The 22,732-nt window shown below is 37.7% G+C and overlaps 1 long non-coding RNA gene across 1 annotated transcript; it reads right to left on the bottom strand.

Annotated features, from left to right (window-relative positions):
* Positions 1 to 13,862: 13,862 nt before the first annotated feature.
* LOC143368135 (uncharacterized) lies at positions 13,863 to 18,286 on the bottom strand. The gene is made up of 3 exons (XR_013085166.1): positions 18,209 to 18,286; positions 14,097 to 14,292; positions 13,863 to 14,012 (listed from the first exon to the last, which is right to left on the bottom strand). It is a non-coding gene; the product is annotated as an uncharacterized LOC143368135 (long non-coding RNA).
* Positions 18,287 to 22,732: the final 4,446 nt, after the last annotated feature.

The following is a 22,732-nucleotide window of genomic DNA, read 5'->3' as shown; positions in this document are numbered from 1 at the left end:
GATAGCCTTGATTTGACAACATATTTAAAGGCCATTGAAATTGGTGAGGGAGTAGATTTTCGACAACTTTACCCTAATTATAGCCATCTACATCTCTAAATAACAGTTAAATAACAATTATAATGGCCCAAAGTTATGGTTTTGGTCACTATTGGTACACTTTAATATTTTATTATCGACTGTCTATATGTTCAAAACAATTTAGATAATTTGGTCTTGTAATCGGCAATGAATTTATATAGTTATTGTGAATATATATAAGAAAATTTGAACATATCAGTACTTTGTGAAATTTGCTTACTTTGCCTTACTGTGTTTTTCTATGCTTAAGAGTTGACTTAAATGTGACTATGTAGCGTTATATTGTGTCTTTTTACCTATAAGTACATGTAATATGGAAAAAATAAGTATATGTATTACAACACTCTGGAAAATACAATTTCGCTTTTTTCGCGAATCTCTATTTTATCCCGTTTTTCCGCTTTAGTTACATTTATAAAACGTTATTCACGCGTAGTCGCGATGAATTTTGCATGAGATTATTTGTTAGAACCTACTTAAGATGGCTCCATAAGATTTTTTGCGGCAAGTTGCGTCAACGCAAGTTATAACGCGATTTATCATCACGTAAGAATTCATTTTTGCATTTTGCTAATTCAACCCAATAAACATTTATGCTGCAGAAATATTAAAAAACAAGTGTAAGAAGTTAAATACTGATGGCCATGTAAGTTGTTCATACTGGAAATTCGGCCGAGAATATATAAAAGTTGTTTATAAGGGTAGTTCGTGATTCTAGAAAAAAAATAATACCAGAATCAGATTTTACGGCTCAAAAAAAAACCTAAAACCGTTCAATTTATATTGAATAACGTGTACACAACAGTGACATGAATTTAGCTTCTACGTTTCCGGACCACTGTGCCGCCACGAAGACACTGAACGGTCACGGAATTGATACGTGTGAATCCGCCTTAAGACATCCTGTACCATAATATTCGTAGTAGCTGCACAATGCAGTTGCCTGTACAATTCTCAGAATATAAATCAATGAGAAAGATGCTGTCACAATCGACATTTGCATATCGAAGTTCTTGTAATCGTATTCTGGAACGATCCGACAAAAGGCCAATGTTTCTAATTAATGAGACTTGTACTACACCAGTGATGACTGACTTAAAGATTGCCAATAAGGCGATAAATATGTGAATTTAAGACCATTACGATCTGTATTTCTTTGAAAGACATAGTAGGCCTGGTAGGTCCGTGAAGAAATTGTCATATTTTAAACTTTTTCTTCTGCATACAAGGTCACCTTAAATTCGCCTTTATTCTGACGCGTTGGTACTGTTGGCTCACGGGAAAATATTTTATTCTGTGCTCGTCATGATATTCCAGAAAAATACGTAAAATGTCATGGAATTAAAGCATACTTTAATTACCAGTATTTTCAGATTAGAAGATTATGAATTCTAATTAGCACGCTACAAGAACAGCTCACAGTTCGCACATCAATCTTATTACATCAAGACGAACTATTATAACGCGTCCTGTATTGATAATTACACGCTTACATCGCAACGTTATAGCATAGAAAGGAGTAACTGATCGCGATTACGATTTCTCTTCTGAATGTCATGAAAAACGTCGACACTTTCACAAAGCGAACCATGCAGCTGTTCCGAGAGGAAGTCCCTGCATCAGAAAATTGCGGGTAAAGGTTGACGAGGTTCAGGCTACTGGTGCACGTTGACGACGCGTGAACTCCTATTATATTTTACTGCTACAGCTACAAGAATGCAAGTATGTATACGTGTATACACAAGAAAAAGATACGAAGATAATTGAATTTTTGCTTAATAAGTAATTAAGAGCTTCCGCGCCATTGCATAACTTTAGGTGTTCAGTAGAACTGTAGAAAGTGATACCAAAATTACACTTCAATATTCAATCATACAGAGGTAATAGATGTATGGAATTTTTTATAATTTCACTCTTTCCCCACACTTCATTTTAACATTAAATTGAACAACATGATAACCGGTTGGATAAAATTTTTATTTTAGATACATATCACGAGTCACCATTGATCCATGTGCTGGGGAACGTATTCGCTGTGCTAATAGAAATGTCCAAGAAATTGAAGTATCTATATGTTACTTGTCTTCTAAATTCCGTAAACTTGATTTCCTGGTTAGCAACGTCATTGCGTACTAGTGTTCGAGAAACGTTTTACTGTACCACATTATTTTTCGGTCGTCCAAAACATATCCAAAAACCAAAGCAATCGGAGGCGGACACCAACTATTCTTATGAAATTTCGGGGGTGGTTTGACCCCCTAAACATGCGAACGGGCCAAAATAAAAAGACACGCATTTCTTATTTTTCGGTTCTCTAAAACATATCCAAAAACCAAAGCAATCGGAGATGAAAACCTAAAAATCTTATAACTTTGGGGGCTGGTTAGCAACGTCATTACGTACTAGTGTTCGGGAAACGTTTTACTGTACCACAGACGGTAGCGTCTCCGCCAATTTCAAATGTGAGACCAAGCCTAAAGGTCTGCGCACACGTATCCGTTTCGCATCAGTTCCGTGGACGTACAAGGTATCGGTTGCTCGTTTTGGAATGGAGCAGCGCACACTTGTCAGTTCCGTGAAATTCGATGGTCTCTCCGTATCCGTCAGGTCCGGCCGTCGGGATCCGTGTTAAAAAATATCGTTTGCGTGCTTTACAATGGAGCAGCGCACACTTGTCCGTGTCAGGGCTGTCAGCAGATGTCAGTGTAGAACCCCTATCCGTTCGGTGAAACTAAAATTCGGTTGCCAACGATGCTTGGGCATTTGGACTGACGGAGTCCGGAAATCACGGAAAGGTCGACCTTTTTTTATGACCGTGAAAGGTTCTCGGGTCGAAGCTCTCGCACCACGCGCTTCAGGGGTCCTAGACCCTAGGGTCATAAAGACAAGGACAGCAATAGGCCACTCAATAATGAAAATGGTAATTTCTATAATTAATATTAGATCTCCATAGAAATACCACCAATGGACTGCTGCAGTTTTTGCAATGAAAATTATACCAAACATGATATAATTCTGATCATTATTAATGATTGTAATGAAAAGACTGATTTTTTTCAAAAGGACGAAACACGCCACCTACTTAGTAAACTAATCCTTCTAGCTTCTAAAAAAAAAATCACGTCGTTTGGACCAATTTTAATGTTGTTATTCTGTTTTAAAGGGTATCCGAATACTTTTGTCCCACTGTATGCACATATGTAAGTACATAATAACATTATCTTTCACTAATTCGCATTTGTGAAATAGGATGATAAGTGTGGACTGGTATGCGCATTCGAAATCTCGATACACATACTATTGGAGATGAGAAGAAAGGAGAATACCCACAAGCTGAAATGTCACAGGGGCAAGGGGAATCGCCCGTTCGCTTCACCCCATCCCCTCCAAGAAATCCTACTTTTCGGTTCTTAGCGGCTGTCCATATCCGCGAATTGTCGCGATTGGTTTCGTTCGCGTTCTTTGTCACGTGACGAAGTGTGTTGGAGGGGATAGGTAGACGCGAGTGGACGATTCCCCTTGCCCCTGTGACATTTCAGCTTATGGGTAGTCTCCTTCTCACCTCCCAATAGGACATGTCATAAATGATGTTACTGTAGGGTACACTGAAACATTTATTTTTATACAAGGCTCATTTAGTTTGCCTGAAGGTGGTACAAATTATAAAAATGGTTTTTGACTCAGAAAACGATTGTAAAATTTTACAAGCGTACATTGAAAATTGTCATTTCTTCAATAATTCATTAAACGTATAAGGAGTCATTCGAAAATATTCATAGAATTTACTGGCGTCGTCTTGTAATTCTTTGTACAATGTAGCAAATCCTCCTTCACTGCCCCTTTTCGTCTACGCTTGGTGGACCCACAGCCTTCTCCTCTTTTCTACACTTTTTAGTCTTTGCACATTTTCTTCGTCTTCATCTAAAATTAGCGCGAGTATTGCTAATTCTTCCGTATCGTTCCGCGCCATAACTTTAATACACTACCGACACAAAGTGGTGTTTCCAATACGACAGGTGTCACGCTACTGACTGAAAGAATTGTACAGCAGGCTTGCAGAAATGGCTGAATTGGGACTTACCGGGCCAGAGTAGGCCCCCTACACAGTTGTCAGTGAAATTAGGGACACCGCAGGGAGACGGAACGGACACCATACGGAGACGGAACGGAGACGGAACGGATATGTGTGCGCAGACCTTTAAGGTAGCAGTTATGCTTCAGTTGTCATGTCAAAACTTTAAACCGGGAATTCATGAGAGTAACTGTTCAAAATTGTTGAACCATCGAGTTATGAATGCGATAAGGAGAAAACAGCAGATCGTAACAATAAACTTGCGTGCACGGTGAGTAATTGTATCGAAAATCAAACGTACACTCATTAAGTACAAAATATTAATTGATTTTACAAACAACAGGCAGGAAAAGTGCCCCCTAGGAATATGCAATTGAGGAAAGTGCTTTGTACAATTCATAATCGGTACGTAACGAAGTTCTTAATTATTTAAACAACATAAATCAAGGAAAGATGTGCAAGAGGGAATTAACTGGAAAGATGTAGGTAGATGAGTAAAACTGCAATGTGCATTGTCTGTATTAAGAAGACATTTGTTACGCATTTTCCTTGTTAAGCAAACTGCTAGTTATAGTTACGTGAAACTATCTTTTGGAGAAATTGTTTAACAATTTCCCTATGAGAATTTAAAAAATGAATTCTTAGTTTACGTTTAGCCAGCAAATATGTACCTAACTGTTTGCCGAAACATTTCGCAATGTTTTTTCTATTGTAGTATTGACACACTTCATTACCGTTTATTAAAGATCGTAATGGGAATGGGGGGTTAGCTACCGAAGGCTAAACGGATACTGAGAATCCCGCATAATCCTTATGTAGGGTTGCTAAGCTCGGAATCACGCATATTGGCCGGTGAATTCGTTTTCGGGAACAGCGATTGTACAGTAGCCTGAACCTAGTCGTTTGGCTGTTATTTATTCTTAGCGTCATAATTGTGTGCGTTACGAAGCTATGCGTAGACCAATACGAGATGAAGCTATCCAGAAAGAATCAATGTTCTGACCAATAAAGCTCCTGAATTTTTTTGGACCTAACGCACACCTATTCTTAGGTATGTATTTCTACGCTAAGAACTCGGTTTGGTCTACACGTCAGGAGCTTGGCGCTATCCCCACCACTTCTGACTCGCTCTTGTTCTGCGAAGGCGAGAGCGAGATGGAACGATAGTGAGTGAGAAAACGTTGAGAAAAGGAGCACCGAGGCAGGCAAACTATATGGTGGGAGAATACCCCTCACGAAACTCACTGGCCAATATATAGTGCCTCTACGAGCTATAGTGACTTAGGTGTGAAGCCTCTCAGCGGGGTCTTAACCGATATCCTGCTGGGTATGGGCCGCTAGACGTGGCCTCCTACTACCTCTTGCAGGACTGTGCTTAGGGATGACCAGGACAAAACCGGGGCCCTAAAGATTAAGTAATACAGTATTGTCTCGTTAGCGACTCGCTGGTCGGGACCAGCGTTGAGTCGGTATCGTGAACAGAACCCTAATTCCGAGTGTTCGTTTCTCGCTTCTTTCTGGCCGGAGGGGGGAGCGAGATGGAACACTGCGTGCGCGGCGAGCGTGCGCGATGGTCGCAAGCGCTTACCGTGGGCACGAAAACCGCTTCGCAAAATATTGACGCAGGCCCGTCACAAATCTTTTTTGCGCCCTAGGCGAACTTGTCAAATTGCGCCCTTTATTATAATACATTTATTTGAGTTTATTGATGACCTTACTCTGAATTTTTATTCGTAGTTTAAAACAGTTGCAGTGCAATTTGTAATATTTTATTTTAAAGTATATACATATGTGTACACACTGATCTCTGCTTGTAAGCTTGACTTGTCCCTGTAAGCAAAATTAGGCCACTGCCTAGGGCGGAAAGTCGACAAGAGATGCATAATGGTATTTTCATTGCTGGTGTTGTTTAAAATATACTTTAAAATAAAATATTACAAATTGCCAAGTTCGCCTAGGGCGCAAAAAAGACTTGAACCGGGCCTGCGTCAAGATTTTGCGAAGCGGTTTCGTGCCCACGATACGCGCTTGCGACCATCGCGCACGCCCGTCGCGCACGCAAAGGACAGAGTGTCAGGCGTCCGAAAGACGGAGCGAGACAAAACATCAACGCGTCGTCGGTCTCGTACCGTCCTCGCTCGCTTTCAGTGCCTCTCGCTCGCTCTCGTTCCATTTCGCTCTAGCTTTCGCCGGGCAAGAGTGAGACAGAAGTGGTGGGGATAGCGAAGAGTCGGTATCGTGTAAGTACACAAAATCGAGTCGCTAACGAGACAATACTGTAATTGGATTTAGCGCTGCATTAATATAAGAACCAGCCCGTAATATTTCTTTGAAATACGTCTAGACATATGGTCGTACAAGACCCATGCGAAAGTACGTCTTGTAAACACTGTAAGAACTCTCGCGTTCGCGAACCGAAATCAGCTGTTGCAGTAGTCTGTTTTGATTTGGAGTCTTTGTAACCGAAAGATAGAAACAATAATTTGAAGCGTGATTTAAAATTAAACTGTTTATTCAATTTGGAGCATGAAAATATGCCATGCACTGTTAATGCGATAGCGGTTAGGTTTTATAATAATGCGTTGGACGATCAGCATTAGCACATAACGTTTATATAAATAGTAAGTAATAGCAATCAGAAAAGTAAAAAAATTACGCCAAGTACATGAAAGCAAATAAATCACAAAAAATAGAAGATAATAATAATTATAAAATAAAAAAAGATGTGAAATGAAAATGAGCTGCACGTACATAAAGGTAATGATAAATACAAATAAATATTTTAATACGAATAAACATTTTATTCAAAATGCTTGGCGCTGCGAAACAGAAAAAATGTTAATTGTCCTCGTATTAATAATTTACAATGACTTCCTTACAATCTAAAATACATAAACATATACATATACATATTAGAAACGCAGTCAGATTTATTCTACATATATTTAATTCTAATGTCATACGTAGCGTAGGCGCACGCACACATACACACATTCATGAACGCACGCACAAGAAAGAAAGAAAAAGATTAATTAATGCAATTTATACATATTTATTCAGTTTAGCGGCACCAATTTGGGACGCAGCGCCAAGTATTTTGAATAACATGTTTATTCGTATTAAAATATTTATTTGTATTTATCATTACCTTTATGTACGTGGAGCTCATTTTGATTTAACATCTTTTTTTACTTCATAATTATTATTATCTTCTATTTTTTTGTGATTTATTTGATTTCATGTACTTGGCGTAATTTTTTTACTTTTCTGAAGTTTTTTTTATGGAGATCTCACTTCTTTTTACAAAGATAATTTGCATAGAGAATGACTTCAGATAATTTTCAATATTACAAATTATTATTATATTATTAATTGATGACTGGATAATTTTCTCATCCTCTCGGTTTTTTTTTTTAAATATATTTATTGTATTGTCATCCAAACTACGCACGCCTGCAAAGCTTCAAGACAATTGGGTTGTTGGAATTGGTTTAAATTGGTTTTTATCATTTAAATTAAAAAGAAATTCATTTATGTATATATTTGTAAAAACACGTTTATAACTTGGTTATAACTTGACGGTAAGCTGTGAAAATTTGGAGTAGATTGCATAGCGAAGATAGCGATTGACGAACGAAACGTGTGTTAGTTCCGTTTTGGTTGAAGGTGTGCGTGTAACGCGTACACGTATTATGTCGACGAAAATTTTGACTGGAGAAGAAGAATCAGAAGTAAAATCCTACCATTTCCGACTGATTCATGAGACGATATTATATCTCTGTCATGCGTGGACCGATTTTATTGAATTTGGTCTTATTCGAAAGCTTGTATCCGGTTTACATCAGAAAAATGCCTTTAAATTTAGAAAATATTGCAGGCGTGATGAGATATTAAGGAAATAAGTTTCAGGTTAGGTTGGAATGGCTCCGCGACGAGTAAAGGTACACGGTAGCGACAGTCGACTTATACAGGGTTCTTTCCTGTACTTGGTGTCGAGACGCTACCGCGTCTCTAGATAAATAGTAAGTAATAGCAATATATGTATGAACATGAAAAACATGAATATTAGCAATATTAATATATATATATATATATATATATATATTAATATTGTTAATATTGTATATATATATATGTATATATATGTATATATATATATGTATATATATATATATATGTATATATATATATGTATATATATATATGTATATATATATATGTATATATATATATGTATATATATATATGTATATATATATATGTATATATATATATATATATACGCAATAAGCAAATGATAATAGTGTAAAGCAATAAGCGTTAGTAAACAATATAATAATATAAATCAATAAGTATTAGCAAAAATAATAATATGGAAAAATAAGCGTTAGCAATACAAAATGATATATATATATATATGGGAATGATATGCCGTTGGACAATAATTTGTAATAGTAATTGCTTACAGTGGTTGCCGTAGATAATCCGTAGAACACTGATTTTAAATAATAGGTATGCACTGTAAGGTTTTAATCTTAAATAGCGAACTGTTCCGCGGTGTTGTTTCCGTAGAAGAGAGCCACGGCCTCTGGGGCTCTTGTATTTATATGGTTCGCCGGAATGTCAAGTATGAGGGGTATGCGCGGTACGCACCATGACTCATGTGCGAAATATGCATCTATAATTAGAACGTGTTGATGACTCATGTACGAAATATGCATCGCAATAAGACTTTCGGGGTTTATTTGGGGCTTTTGAAAAGGGGATACTCAACCCATTGGATGGATTTTGGGTAGTTTGATTGGAAAGGGGTTTTGGTGGCTTTGATTTCGAGGGTCGTAGATAGGGGTGAGACGCGGTCTCGAGTTTAGAGGGTTTTCTGGGGCGAGGAACTTGTTTAAATTTAAATATGAGGGAGGAATTCTTGTCTCGTAGGGCGAAGAGGGGAAGGGGATTTCGTCGTTGACCATCTCGAGATGGGGACCGCTAAGGTACATCGCCTAGATGGTCAGTTGTTGGGGAAAGGGGTAAGAGTTGAAATTTAAGGATTTCGGTAGAGTTGTGGAGTGATTTATAGGAGAGATTTTAGTTAATACCGCGCGAAAAATAGTGGCACGCCACATTAGCAAGTAGGTATGCAGGTCTGGTGTAATTAAACGATAGGGGAGACCGGGTATGGTTGTCTCATTTTCTTATTTTGATTTTTTTCTGGGTTATGGCTGCAGGGAAGTTCATTCAATCTTAGATTAATATAAACTACGTACGTCCGGCTTTATAAAAAAAATTGGTCCTGTGGATTTTGTCAAGCAAATTAGGAGCTAATTCACATTATTTGCAGGAACTATTTTGTGACAACATACCCCGCGGTCGGGTTGATTGTCACAGTATCTGGATGGCTAAGTTTATGAATAAAAAGTCGTTTCAATTAAGAAAGTAATATAATTTTTTTATTCTATTTCTTACAATATAGCTCTAAAGTGCGGTAATTTATATTATAATCCTTTGCAATCCCTCTTATTGTGTAATTGCCCTTTATAACCTCTCTTGCCGTACGTAACATTAACTCCGGATCACCTCACCTCTGGATGTCTTCTTCTTATAAGTTTGCGGCATTATTATTGAGATCTTTTGCCAAATAAACAAGAAAATAAAATGATATGATATATACAGCAAATTACACTGGGATTAGTTGTCACATGCGAGAAATACCTAATCCCAAATGTTCCGTGACGACTTGCCCCAAGCCGTTAAACAATTTCACCTCTATTCATGTATTAAAAAGTTTAAAAAATGCAAAAAAATCATTACAGTAAGTTAGAAAAACTCTAAACTACGAGAATAATGCAACAATGTTATAGTCAATACTAAGAAACAACCCATAGGGTAAGTCTGGGTGAGATGGTCATACAGGAGAGATGGGCAGTGACAGTATTTTTTAGAAGGAAACGCCAGATGGCGTTGCGTCCACGTGGGTACAAAGTGTTATAGACAAGCAATATTCTTAGTTAAAACTGTTGGAATAGAACGTATTTAAAGGTTTGTAAATCCACTGTGAAATTTAAGCTAGTGCTTCAAAATGTTTGATCTATATTTTGGTCACCTTGTTTGAGTTATTTATGCTAATTATATTTTTAGTTTTCAAGATGTATTTTCGATAGTGTATTGTTTACAGTGTTTTTAACCGTAAAGTATTCAGGGTTCCGTTTGTTAGTCTGAGTGAAATGGGATTAATCATCTTATCATATTTAAGGGAGAGATGGTCATTTTTTGTCCGGGAGAGATGGGCACAGCTGTATTTGATGTAATTTCAGATATTTTGAAGGTTGTTTTTGTAGGTATAGCCTAGAATGGTCGTAGCAATGATCTCGGTCCATCTAATATGGTATTTACTAATTTGAAACCAAATGTACACTTGAATCAACCAGGTACCACGGGTCTTGCTGCTGAAATTGACGAAGAACGTACGCCAACCCAAGTTTTGGAAGATATCGTTCCTGTGCCGCTCAAAACATCCCTACTCGGAATCGCGTCAAACAACCGGGAAAATTATTAACTTCGCAAACACATATTAACACTCGAAAAATGAGTGACAGGACAAAGGCGGAAAAATAATTAAAACAACAAAAGTCCTCTATGAAAATAAAATTTGGCAATAAATGCGATATCCGTTCAAGAGTCTGCCTTTGACATTAATAATTGCAGAGGATGCGGAGAAAATTATTTTGAAACGAAAAAAAAAAGAAGACTGGCTAAGATGTAAGTTATGTGGTTATTGTGCCCATGAAAATTGTACAGCGTTTGGCACTATGTGTCAAATATGCGGGTTAGTCGACTCACAGCAAAATCCCAAAGGAGTTTTGAGCGGGCAGAAACAAAAGTGGACGAAAACTAGAAAGGATCTGTGCTAACTAGTTAAGATCCACAACTCGTCAGCCTGAAAGGTATATACGCCCATCTCTCCCGGACATTAAGGAAGAGATGGGCCAAGACACTTTTTTTTCATTTGTGAAATTTGTGTATTAAATAATAATTTTTCGTTTATTGATATTAACGGACATGTAGACAAAGGATTGATGTTTTCTTCCACATCATTTTCGTTGCTTTATTTCAGATAGGTTGGCTGCAGGAGGCTCCAAACGAAAACATGACCATCTCACCCGGACTTACCCTACTTGATAGAAAATATGGCGTAATTTAGTTCGAGCGCACGAAAACAAACAATGACACATTGTGTCTCCGTGGGACTCCACACGACTTGTATGATGGGGGAGGAGGCGGCGATATGTTTACGCATCGCCATGGATTGTTAGTACACACCTATTGTTTATAGTTTCTTTGATATAGCGGTTGCGACAACCTACCCGTGTGACAACCATACCCCGTCTCCCCTACCCTTCAATTTTGGATTAAGGGGGGAGCCTGGTGTAACTAAATGAAAATCGAGGCATTTTTCGGGAATTTTTTTTAAAGAAAGTATTTGATAGATCTTTCTGAAACTTTCAGGATATTGTATTAACAGGTTAAGGTATATAACAAAAAAAAAAATATTAAAAAAGAGCGGCAAATAACAAAGTTATGCCCAGTCCGTTGGCGACGCAATTATTGCACTGCGGGCAACGTAGCGTCTTTTGGTTTCATCTGAAACCAAAAATCGAACAATTTTCTTTTAGTTTATGAGTGTACGCACAGAATGAAGAAATTTGAAACTTAAAAGATGCGAAATGAACAAATGGCGGCCTCTTGAATAAAAAGTTCACTGTTTCCAACGAAATTTTGCCTTAAATGTCTAAAAAAAAGTTATTTATTTAAACAATATCATTATACTAATAACTTAGTACTATGAAGAAAATGTTCACAAATATCCGTGCACAAGGCCAAGTCGATTGGCTGAATATTGTTTGAGTTACATTGCCCGCAAAGTGTGAAACTGTCGTTTCGAGAAAAATGCATTTAAAGTTTTGTGGTAGCCTGGCGCTCCGTAGCAAAATCGGCTATATCCGCTTTAATTTTTCGAATTTCGTTTTGCTGATTTGAGAGCATATTATCGTGATGTTTAACTATTGATTTATGCAACAACAAAAAAAATCGATTTCTTCGATCCGCTACACCAGGCTCCCCCCTTAACCGTGGCCAAGCCGATTATCGTAAATTTCGTCGCAGCTTCTCTGAGGTAGGTAAGTGCCTCGTGCGACAGTGGCTTTGATTACCACGCGATTTGCCTGCTTTCAAGCATATCTTTAAACGCTTATAACTAATAAAGACAGCCTCAACAGCAATATCGTTGCTCTTGATTTTTGTTATATTCTGGTGTCTAGAATCGACCCTTAAATTTATTCCCATATGTAGCCGAAGATTCGGTATATTTTCGCGCTACAATCCGCGGCCCTCGAGTACTTGATCAATTCTTTGTTGCGCGCTCGAAAAAATACCGCAAGAAAGATTAACATCGAAAGCACGTCGAGGACTAGTCACGATTTAATTAACCCACTGCCTTCTTCATAGCCTTCAGGGTACATTTGCGTCCCTGGTTTAGCGCCGATTTCTCCAGGGAAAACACAGTACAACTGTTCTACCGCTGAAAAAATAGGGAAAGCAAACTAAGCGCAATTTAACACATATTAAAAATTAAGTACTTATATTTTGTTTAAGTACGAGCGCTCCTTAGAGACTGATATCTAAAATATATCGTTATTGAAACGAGGTGCCAATTCGACTGTGTTTATACCTAGTAAGCATTTATAAAAAAAAAAAACTGTTACGTATTCTTTATGGCAAAATAAAGACATTTCAAAAAAGGGTACATTTGCTACTTTCAGAAAAGAGAATGGTGAAGTTAACGAGAAAATGATTTATCGTCCACGATGTACCCGTTTTCGATAATACTCATCGCACGAAATTTTGATAAGGTGCTCCGTTGTTTATTATAGCACTTCCGTTAAATAAAAATCATGTCTCGCAGCGTCTGGCCGTAACTGTACTTGATTACCGTGGGCCACAAAAATTCCACGTATAATTTCCTGAGCGTCTTTAAAGTCCCGTCTCAAAATCATCCACGTCGCATGAATGGCAATCACCGATCAGTAATCAGCGACTGAAATGGCTACTCGCGCGGTCGAAATTCCAACTGGAGCGCGACTCGGGATAAGTGCGTACCCCACCCACGGGTAGCCTCACCCAACCTCTTTCCACTAGCGATAGTCGTTGAACGCGCTCGCCGGTTAGCCTCTCTCTCTCATCACTGCTCTCTGCTTAACCTAAAAAGTACAAATTTTCTTGTTTCCTACATACCCAAATATTTTTGCGACACTTCTGAAGAATAAGCACACAGAACACCCCGATGGAGTGTTAGAATACTTTTTCGTGAATTATTAAGTTCCGATGTCGAAATACACAGGTGCTCAAACAATCTGCGCCGTTTCGCTTCAACCAGGTTTGAAACGAAGAAACTTGTTTCGAAGGAATCAGAAATATCTCCGAGCCATCGCTGATTGTGGTCCTCTGAAAGCGGAAGCTTTGGAGATGTGGGTCACCCATGTTCCGATAATGGAGAGAATTAACCCGGTAATCACCGCGTTCGACTCCTCTCCACCTACAGCGAAGAGGACTCAACCGTTTGCCGCCGCTGCTGGCTGATTTTCACTCTCTAGTCAATTTTCGTAGCCACCAATTACCGACCTGGTATCGCCATGGTTAACGGGCCTGTGTTTTCTGTCTCGCTTGCATCGATTCGGAAATTCTTCTGGCTTCGTTTAAATCTGAATTAAATTAATCCAGGTTAGCTGATTAGTGTAATTCTCTCCTAATATTTTCGTTACACCATTGTCTTGGCCTTTGTTATTTAAGTCCTATGCTTTATCTTCTGTAAAATTAAATTGAAAGTGTGTCAAGTTGTGCAATAAATTCGTGCGGTTGTTTAGTGTCTGTTAACCAAGTGTTTTTGAACCTTTGACTTCAAATGATTATTTGTGGTGAGAAGTGCATCTTATCGGCTGATTCGCGGTTTGTTTGACGAGGATCCTTCAGAATTAACGCCCCCAATCGACCTTCATCGAAGGCTGACAATCGCCCAGAACGTGACTTGTCAGAGATATCAAAATTGCCGTTCGTGAAGCGTGCAAGCCATTTTCGAGCTGTTCTCTCTGCAATGGAGTTTTCTCCATAAACGGTGCATGTTTCGAGCAGCTTGGGGCGCGATACAACCTCGATCAAACTCGAATAAACGCGGAACCACGCAATCGGCGGACAACTGCATGCCGACGTACGCACAGTGGTTCCAAAGTGACTTTGCGGACAAAATTCCGTATTTCCGTCAATTCTCAACCGATTTTTGATTTTTTCGGCTCATTTTGTAGGGGATTAAATTTGCTATAATATCAAAGACCTGAATTGCAACCAAAACGTGTTTTTTTTCTACCCTTTTTTTCTGACAAAGTTGGATGAAAACTATAGTAGAACAATCTTTGGGGCTAATTTGATAAGATTTTGCTTATCTAAGTAGTTTCTTTTACGTAAAATCTTCAATCGGCACTGGGCAATAGCGGAAACATAAAACAGGCGATCTGTTGATACGTCAGAATGGTTGAAATACAACTTTACAAGGGCTGAAAATTTGGAATGTCTACTGAGTTTACTACAACCAGAACCGTCTAAAATATCAATTCAATATATGATTCTAGAACCTAATAGCGTTCAGAAATATCGAAGAACGTCAAAACCGTGATTTATTTTTTTTATGTTTTTATAATTATTTATTAGTAAATAAAATTTTATCGAATCTTCCCGAACCACATTTTGGGCATTTGGAATGTGGGTAAGAATGTAATAAACAAATTCAAAAAATAATTAGCTGCCACCATTTGCCACTGCGGTGTCAATCCGATTTTGTTTAATTGGCGATAGCGCTCGAAGTGCCTTTCTGTGAACAAAATTCCGTATCTCAGTGAATTCTCAACCGATTTTTATCTTTTTTTGCACGTTTTGTCTGGGATTAAATTTACTAAAATGTCACACAGTAGTTTTTCAAAATTTTCTTTAGGGATTAAAAAAAAACAAATTCTGAACTCTTGGTTTCGAATCAACGAGTTTATTAACCAGTTTTTTCATATAACATTAAAACGAGATAAAATAAGAGAAATATAAATTAAACAATTCAAATTTAAACAAGTTTGTCTTCTTCCATATATTCTACGTCTTCTTTATAATTAGACGAAAGATATTTTGCGTCTTTTTCAAATTCAACAGACGGAGTTGGCCATTGGGATCGCAAAATCGAAAGTAAAGGATCCGATGTTATTAATAAATTATGCATTATTTGTCGAAAACCTCGAAAGAAAAAAAAAGATGTTACAAACTCGACTATTCTGCCGATTGGTCAGATGTCGAAAGAAGCCCAGGAATCAAGGAGCAAAGATTTTAAAAGATTCCGACAATTTAATACCAGGAAAAGTTATATAATGCATAATTTATTAATAACATCGGATCCTTTAATTTCGATTTTGAGGTCCCAATGGCCAACTCCGTCTGTTGAACTTGAAAAAGACGCAAAATATCTTTCGTCTAATTATAAAGAAGATGTAGAATATATGGAAGAAGACAAACTTGTTTAAATTTGAATTGTTTAATTTATATTTCTTTTATTTTATCTCGTTTTAATGTTATATGAAAAAACTGGTTAATAAACTCGTTGATTCGAAACCAAGAGTTCAGAATTTTTTTTTTAATCCCTAAAGAAAATTTTGGAAAACTACTGTGTGACATTTTAGTAAATTTAATCCCAGACAAAACGTGCAAAAAAGATAAAAATCGGTTGAGAATTCACTGAGATACGGAATTCTGTCCGCAAAAAGTCACTTTGGAACCACTGTGGTATGTTACGAAAAGTAGCACGTTTCATTTTTCTTACAAAGCCTAGGACATTTCAATTTACGAATAGTTGAGGTAGATCTTCGATAGCTATCAGTTGTCTATATAAACGGACGTTTGCTTTGTTAAAAAGTGATTAAGTTTAAAATGTGTAATAGTAATCATGATGATTGCAATGAGATGAATACATAATAAATTGGGAAAACTTTAAAAAGTCTTCGCCCAGCTTTAACCGAATTTGGCTAAATGTGAAAACAATTGCAGATTATAAATGGTAGAATAATTATAATTTGCCTCGTTCAGCACCTGTTGAAAATAGTAATGAAGATGGCGTAGGAAGAAGATGATATGTAATGTTAGACATACGTGGAAGTAAGTAATAGATCAATATTTTTCTCAATATTATATGAAAATGTGTTAAGTTTCTTATTTTATTGTAATGAAAAAAAGTTAAACTATCATTGAGAAAGAAAAATTACCAGCAATGGTGTCTGATGGTCTTACCCGAGAGAATTTATTCAATTTTATAGAAATATTGTTAATTAAACAAATTAGTTTATGTATGCTTATATTTGATTACGTTCCACTTATTTCATTAAAATCATTTAATTTAGTTAAAAGAAATGTGTATCTTTTTAGTTTTACAATAGAATACTAGGCAACGTATTTAATGTGGTATTTTTCTTAGCTAGAAGTGAAACTGCTACTTTTCGCGACTAGGGGCAAACCCTGCTACTTTTCGCAACTAGGGGCAAACCCTGCTACTTTTCGCGGCGGACTACTGAAACGTGCTAGTTTTCGTAGGGGAAAAGTACATGCTATTCTTCTGCATCTATAATTATGCATCTATAATTTTGGGTGGACAAACGTCTACTACATCTAGACAACCCAAAACCATCGTTGGGCAAACGATTTTGATAATTTATTTGAAAAAAAAAATGAAAACAAATGTGGTCGGTTCAGCCGATCCGGACACCTTGGCTATTTTTTATTAATAATTCGATTCTGAAGGGGTGCCAAACGAAATTTTTGGGTGGACAAACGTGGATAGATCGTGGACAATCGTATCCCACTCTTAAAAATGCAAAAGTGTTCGTGGTGGTGCTGATGACAAATTGTCTTAATTTGGTCATAACTTTTTTTGAAGGCTGGCCAAACGAAAATTGTGGATGGCAAACGTGTACAAATCGTGGACAATCATTTCCCACTGATAAATCATTATAAAGTATTCTTGAGGGTGCTGGTGAATTTTTTTTTCTTCTTTATAACTTGTTTTTTGGAAGGTGGACAAACGATGGACAAGCGAATGCCATCGATTTTTCCACAATAATTCGCATTTGGGGGTGCCAACTTCACAGACCTATGCATTCAGCGTGTGAGACCTGAGAGCGCGATCTCTTTCTTTTGCACGACAATTTCATTAATAAAAGTTTTTTATGTTAAGTTTTTGACTTTTTATTGGATCAGTCCGGAAACTTACAGAACAGACGGTGTATTTAGTTTTATCGTTGTTTTTTGTCTATTTCATGTGAGAATAAATAATGCGGTACTACATAAAGGTACGTGTCCCTTTGACAGTAAAACTGGCGCGAGAAGCTCTCGAGAGTATTTCTCGCAAGTGGACACTACGTCCGAGAGTGACTGTCGGAGAGCGAGTTCAACTCTCAGACAGCGGGCGCGTTGCAACTTGCTCTCGAGTGGATACATAATAATATTACTATCCGACAGTTGCTTCCGAAATACGAACCAGGTTCGTATTCTGCTAGTGCTGTCGCGAGAATAGGTCTTCTGAATTATGTTGTAAGCTCGCGTCGCGAGTAGGGAAATCAATCCCGGGATCGTAATCCCGAGATCTCGGGATCCCGGCTGTTTTTTGAATTCTAAAACTGCCGGGATTTGATATATCAAGTTATAACTTATCCCGAAAATTTCGAGAATTTTTAAAAAGGTAAATTACTTTATGAACTGAAAAATATAAAAATGGAATCCAAAAAACAGCCGGGATCCCGGGAACCTGGTATTACGATCCCGGGATTGAATTCCCTAGTTACGAGGCACGGGGTTGCCAGAGAAGTGTTGTTAGGCCGAGGCAGTCTGCGTCGAGCCGAGTGGCGAGACACATTTTATATACGCCATTTATTGTAATCAATTCAAAATATATAACTATTTCTTTTCATCCGCCCAGCAATTTACCTTTCTACGTTGCTTCTTTCTCTTTTTTTAAATATTATAAACAATAATCACAGCACTAAGTTCTTGCACATCCATAATCACGGTCTCACTTCGTTCGTAGCTTAAAAGAAACTGAGAGGAACTGCAGAGAGTAGGCGCAGACCAATTTCTAGTGGACACGGTTCTGAGAGTCCTATCGGATAATAAGCTCTCGGCGTGTTTTCTATCGCCTACCTGAGAGTACAAATTTTCGAAATTGCTCTCAAGTGGACACACCATTTGAGAGTAACTATCGAGAGCAACTTGCGCGAGTTCTCTCAAGTGGACACGTACCTTAAGCGTCGAGTACGTTGGATGTTCCTATAGGTGGAGACGTTTCTTCCTTTCATTCAAGCGTGTATTCTTGTCTTCAAACGATACACAAAGCGGTAAAGATATCAACTTGTATGAATACGTGCGTATGTACAATTATGTACGTTCACAGGCCAACGAAACGATTGCAGTCCAGAGTATATTCTATAATGCCCGCAGCTGTTGTTTCGGTAGCGATTCTTACAATGCCATCGCGGGAATAATTACTATGACAATTACGATTGCCCTTGCTTTTCCCATCGTCCCTCTCTCAAGTCTTATTGTTTTCACCTTTCCATCTGGTTGATTTCGTGAATTCTCGTATTTCTGCTTTCTCACGGAATAGGAATGGACTTCCCAGCCATTTTCGACAGTTCCTTTTGTAAGTACACTGGACCCTTTTAACTTTTAACTTCCATTTAGAGGGCCACGGTGGCCACAATAATGGCCAAGAGTAGGCAACTATTTAATGCACAGATATAGGTCTATTTTATTTACATATACATTTACGTATTATATTACATATACGAATAGGTAATCTCACGCGCATATGTGCGTGTGTTTGTACATGCCCACGTCGTTAGCTCTGAATAACGCCAAAGGAAAGTTGTAGGTATACATATTTATGTCGCCAGCACCGTTTCTGTGTAAAACTTCGATAATTTGACCCTTAGAAACACCATAGTTGAAATTTTAAAAAATTCAATATAGGTATGCCATGTTGTTCACGACCGGACTGGCCATCTTACGTTCCGCAGGTTGTCTTTTTTATGTTTTTCGAACATAGCTATTAAATCTCGCCATGTTTCGATAATCCATAGCAATGTGGGAATTACCCTGTTTGAGCACTGTCGGGGTTCACGTGATATTCGGTATTCGAATATTCGAATTTTCGATATTCGAATATTCGAATTTTCGGTATTCGAATATTCGAATATTCGAATTTTCGGTATTCGAATATTCGAATTTTCGGTATTCGAATATTCGAATACTTCAGTTGCTCAATTATTTGGCGAATATAATTCGAATAACCAAGTATCCAAATACTATTCGAATATTTAAGTATTCGAATACTAATGTATTCGAATAGTATGGTGTGAATTATAAATCAAGTTCTTTAGGTTCATTTTTTTACAAGCCTTTATTTCGTTTCAGTTGTGAGTTCGTTAGTTTGTCAGTAATTTTGACCTATTTCAATATATCCGATCGACTTGAAACTTTGCACACATACATAAGTAGCTCCGATGACAATACAATATTTTCACTAAAGAGCATACTTTATAATAAAATTTAAAAAAAAAGTTTTTATTAAAATGTACCAATAATTTTGATACCGGCCCAAATGACTGTCTGAGAAGAATTCCCTTATCGGACTGACATAAAAGTCCGCACATCGAAGCGTATGGGTTGACGCGTTAACGAATTTTCACTTGTTTGACCTTCCATATCTCAGAAACTAATTGTCACCTCAACTTGAAAGTTTGTTGTGATTGATGTCTCATCATAAGGTATCATTTGGCACAAAATTCCGTTCCAAAATCGTGGGACCAAAAAGAGGCTAAAGAAGGATTAATTTTTTGGCCCCTCTTTGTTTTCGTGTACTCATTTTCTTCATGTTTGAGGTCCTTGCACCGAGGATCTAATGCACTAGCGATGTACTCATTTTTGACGATACTTTGGCCTTGCTTCTATTCCATTTCAAAGCGTCGCGTAACATCTGTTGCCGTTAATAATTTTAATAATAATATAATTGAATCATCCTCATCCTGTGGTGCACGACGAGTATCAAGTAAACTACTGACAAGAGGACGCATCATGGATAGTGTACAACTGTTATCTGAACACATTAATGTGGTCGCCATTTCCAAAGGCTTCAGAGAAATTATTAATCCTTCAAGTATTTTCCATTCCATATCCAATGGATGAAGCCGTTCATTTACAGATTGTTTTGTAATAGACCGGTTATCCAGTACAGTATTTATGGCACTTTTATTTTTTACGATGGTCATGGCTATGTAATAGTCTGAGTTCCATCTTGTGCCCAGATAGCACACGACGTCTTAAAGACGTCTATTTTACGTCTGTTTTTGGTCTGAACGTCTGACGACATTATTAAGACGTCTTTAAGACGTCGGTGTCGAGACGTTTCTAAGATGTCGGTGTCGAGACGTTTCTAAGATGTCTGGTTTAGGCGTCTTTAAGACGTCATTAAGACGTCTGTGCCAAGACGTCTTTTAGACGACTGTGGTAAGACGTCTTTGAGACGTCGGTGCCTAGGCGCATACTACGCCGGAGCAGCGTGTCCATGAGCTCGGCGCTTCGGAGTCAAATTCACAGACACGCAGCTCCGGCGTAGTGTGCGCAAGGTGGGGGAAATTCTCTAGGGAACCCGTCCCCGATCTGGCATCACTGGTTTCTGGTTCAAATCTCTAAACTCACATCAGTTCGCTATCATGCTTTACGCACCCCCCGCACTAATCTAGCCCCAACCAATACTAATACCCGGGAGAAGTTGGAAAGAGGAATGCGTTGCGTCGGAATAAATCAACAGAAGTTTTTCGCAAATATCTCGAAAACGAAGATCGTGCGGCGGTAACATGTATAGGAAAAAGTTCTTCAGAATCTTGAGTTTTACAACATATCCAAAAAATCATTGAAATCGGTGGGTAAACACCTGTTCTGCATAATTACCAAAAACACCTCCATTTTCTCTTTCCGTGAAAGACTGCCACCTCTGGTTTCGTTCGCGATATCTAAAAATGTATCCGCCAGGTAGTTCAAATGGTGTTCTTCGAATCTAAACATGGCACGGTACTCTCGGGTATGGTTTCTTCCACTTTTGTAAACCTTAGGAGCACGAATTTGCATGAACAACGCCATGAATCCGATTGAGCAGACAATTTAAGACAGACGACTGGCAGACTTAAGATAACACTAGCTTTTACTTGCAGTTTTCAGTAAGTAAAATTAGTAAAAACTATTTTTAATAAATACTTCATCCTTTATCGCATACGGAACCGAGTATTTGCTTGAAACATCCCTAGTAAAAGCTTGTACTTGCTTTATTGCATACGGCCCATTGTCGTCATTGTGTCAAGTTTACAATTTACGAATTCGTATATGTCTTGCATTAATAGTGGTAATTCTAAACATGCAAAAAGAAGCTAATCAGTAAACAACATGGAGTGGTATAAAAATTTGAAACTTCTATTTGAAGATCTATTATTTGGAAGAGATTAAATTTAATGCGATGCAAATACATCTATATTATACTTGACATAGTCGACGATGTATGATCGTTCACATCCGGTTTAGTATTCTGAACGTGTGAATTCTGAGGGACGAGTAATCCGATTTGAATTTCGGTATTAATTTTTAGTGGAAAGATGGGACGTCCTAATCAGTAAATCCTTTGTCACTTTCCGCTGAAACATCTGTCACGTGTGACTCAGGGAAATAGAGGCCTCTTTTCGTACATACATACATATTTATGTATATTTATATATAGGGTGAGCCACGTAACTTGTCCACGCCGAATAACTGGTGAAGTATATACTTTAAAAGAGCTGTGAATTTTCTATAAGAAAGTGTTAAGCTTTATTTGTGATAAATCTAATAATAATAACAGGTGTATAAAAGTCAACTGCAATTAAAATAAATAGTGAGACCATGAATAACGTTTTTGCAAATATCTCGTTAATTATTAAGTTTCGAACACACAAAGCTCGATACTTTCTTAAGAAAATTCACTGCTCTTTTAATTTTGATACAAAAAGATACGTATTTTATTGAAAAAATGCAAGGCTATCTTGGTTATTTAAAAAAAAACCGTTTCAGCATCATATGTTGTGAGGTTGTTTTTTGGTTGCTGGATGTTAGGATGAATGGAGGCCACCGGTGTGGCATGGGGGGGAGAAGCGCTTCGTCGCAGTTGCGTGCGTTCGAGAGACTAGCTGTAGCTAGAGGTTATGTTTTTCTCTCAGTGTGCATTATTTCATATCATATATTAAATATTATTCTAATCTCAAATGGTTGTTTTTTTCTGTCGTCTACCCCACATATGTTCCCTTCCATACCGTGTAATGTCTACATAAACCACTTTTTCGTTGAACATATACTTCAGAAGTTATTCAGGGTGGCTAAGTTATGTGACTCACCCTGTATGAGATTTGATAGATGTGCACATAATGAGTA

Source organism: Andrena cerasifolii, chromosome 4 (assembly GCF_050908995.1).
Source record: "Andrena cerasifolii isolate SP2316 chromosome 4, iyAndCera1_principal, whole genome shotgun sequence".
NCBI lineage: Eukaryota > Metazoa > Arthropoda > Insecta > Hymenoptera > Andrenidae > Andrena > Andrena cerasifolii.
This window is presented reverse-complemented; position numbering and strand designations above follow the sequence as displayed.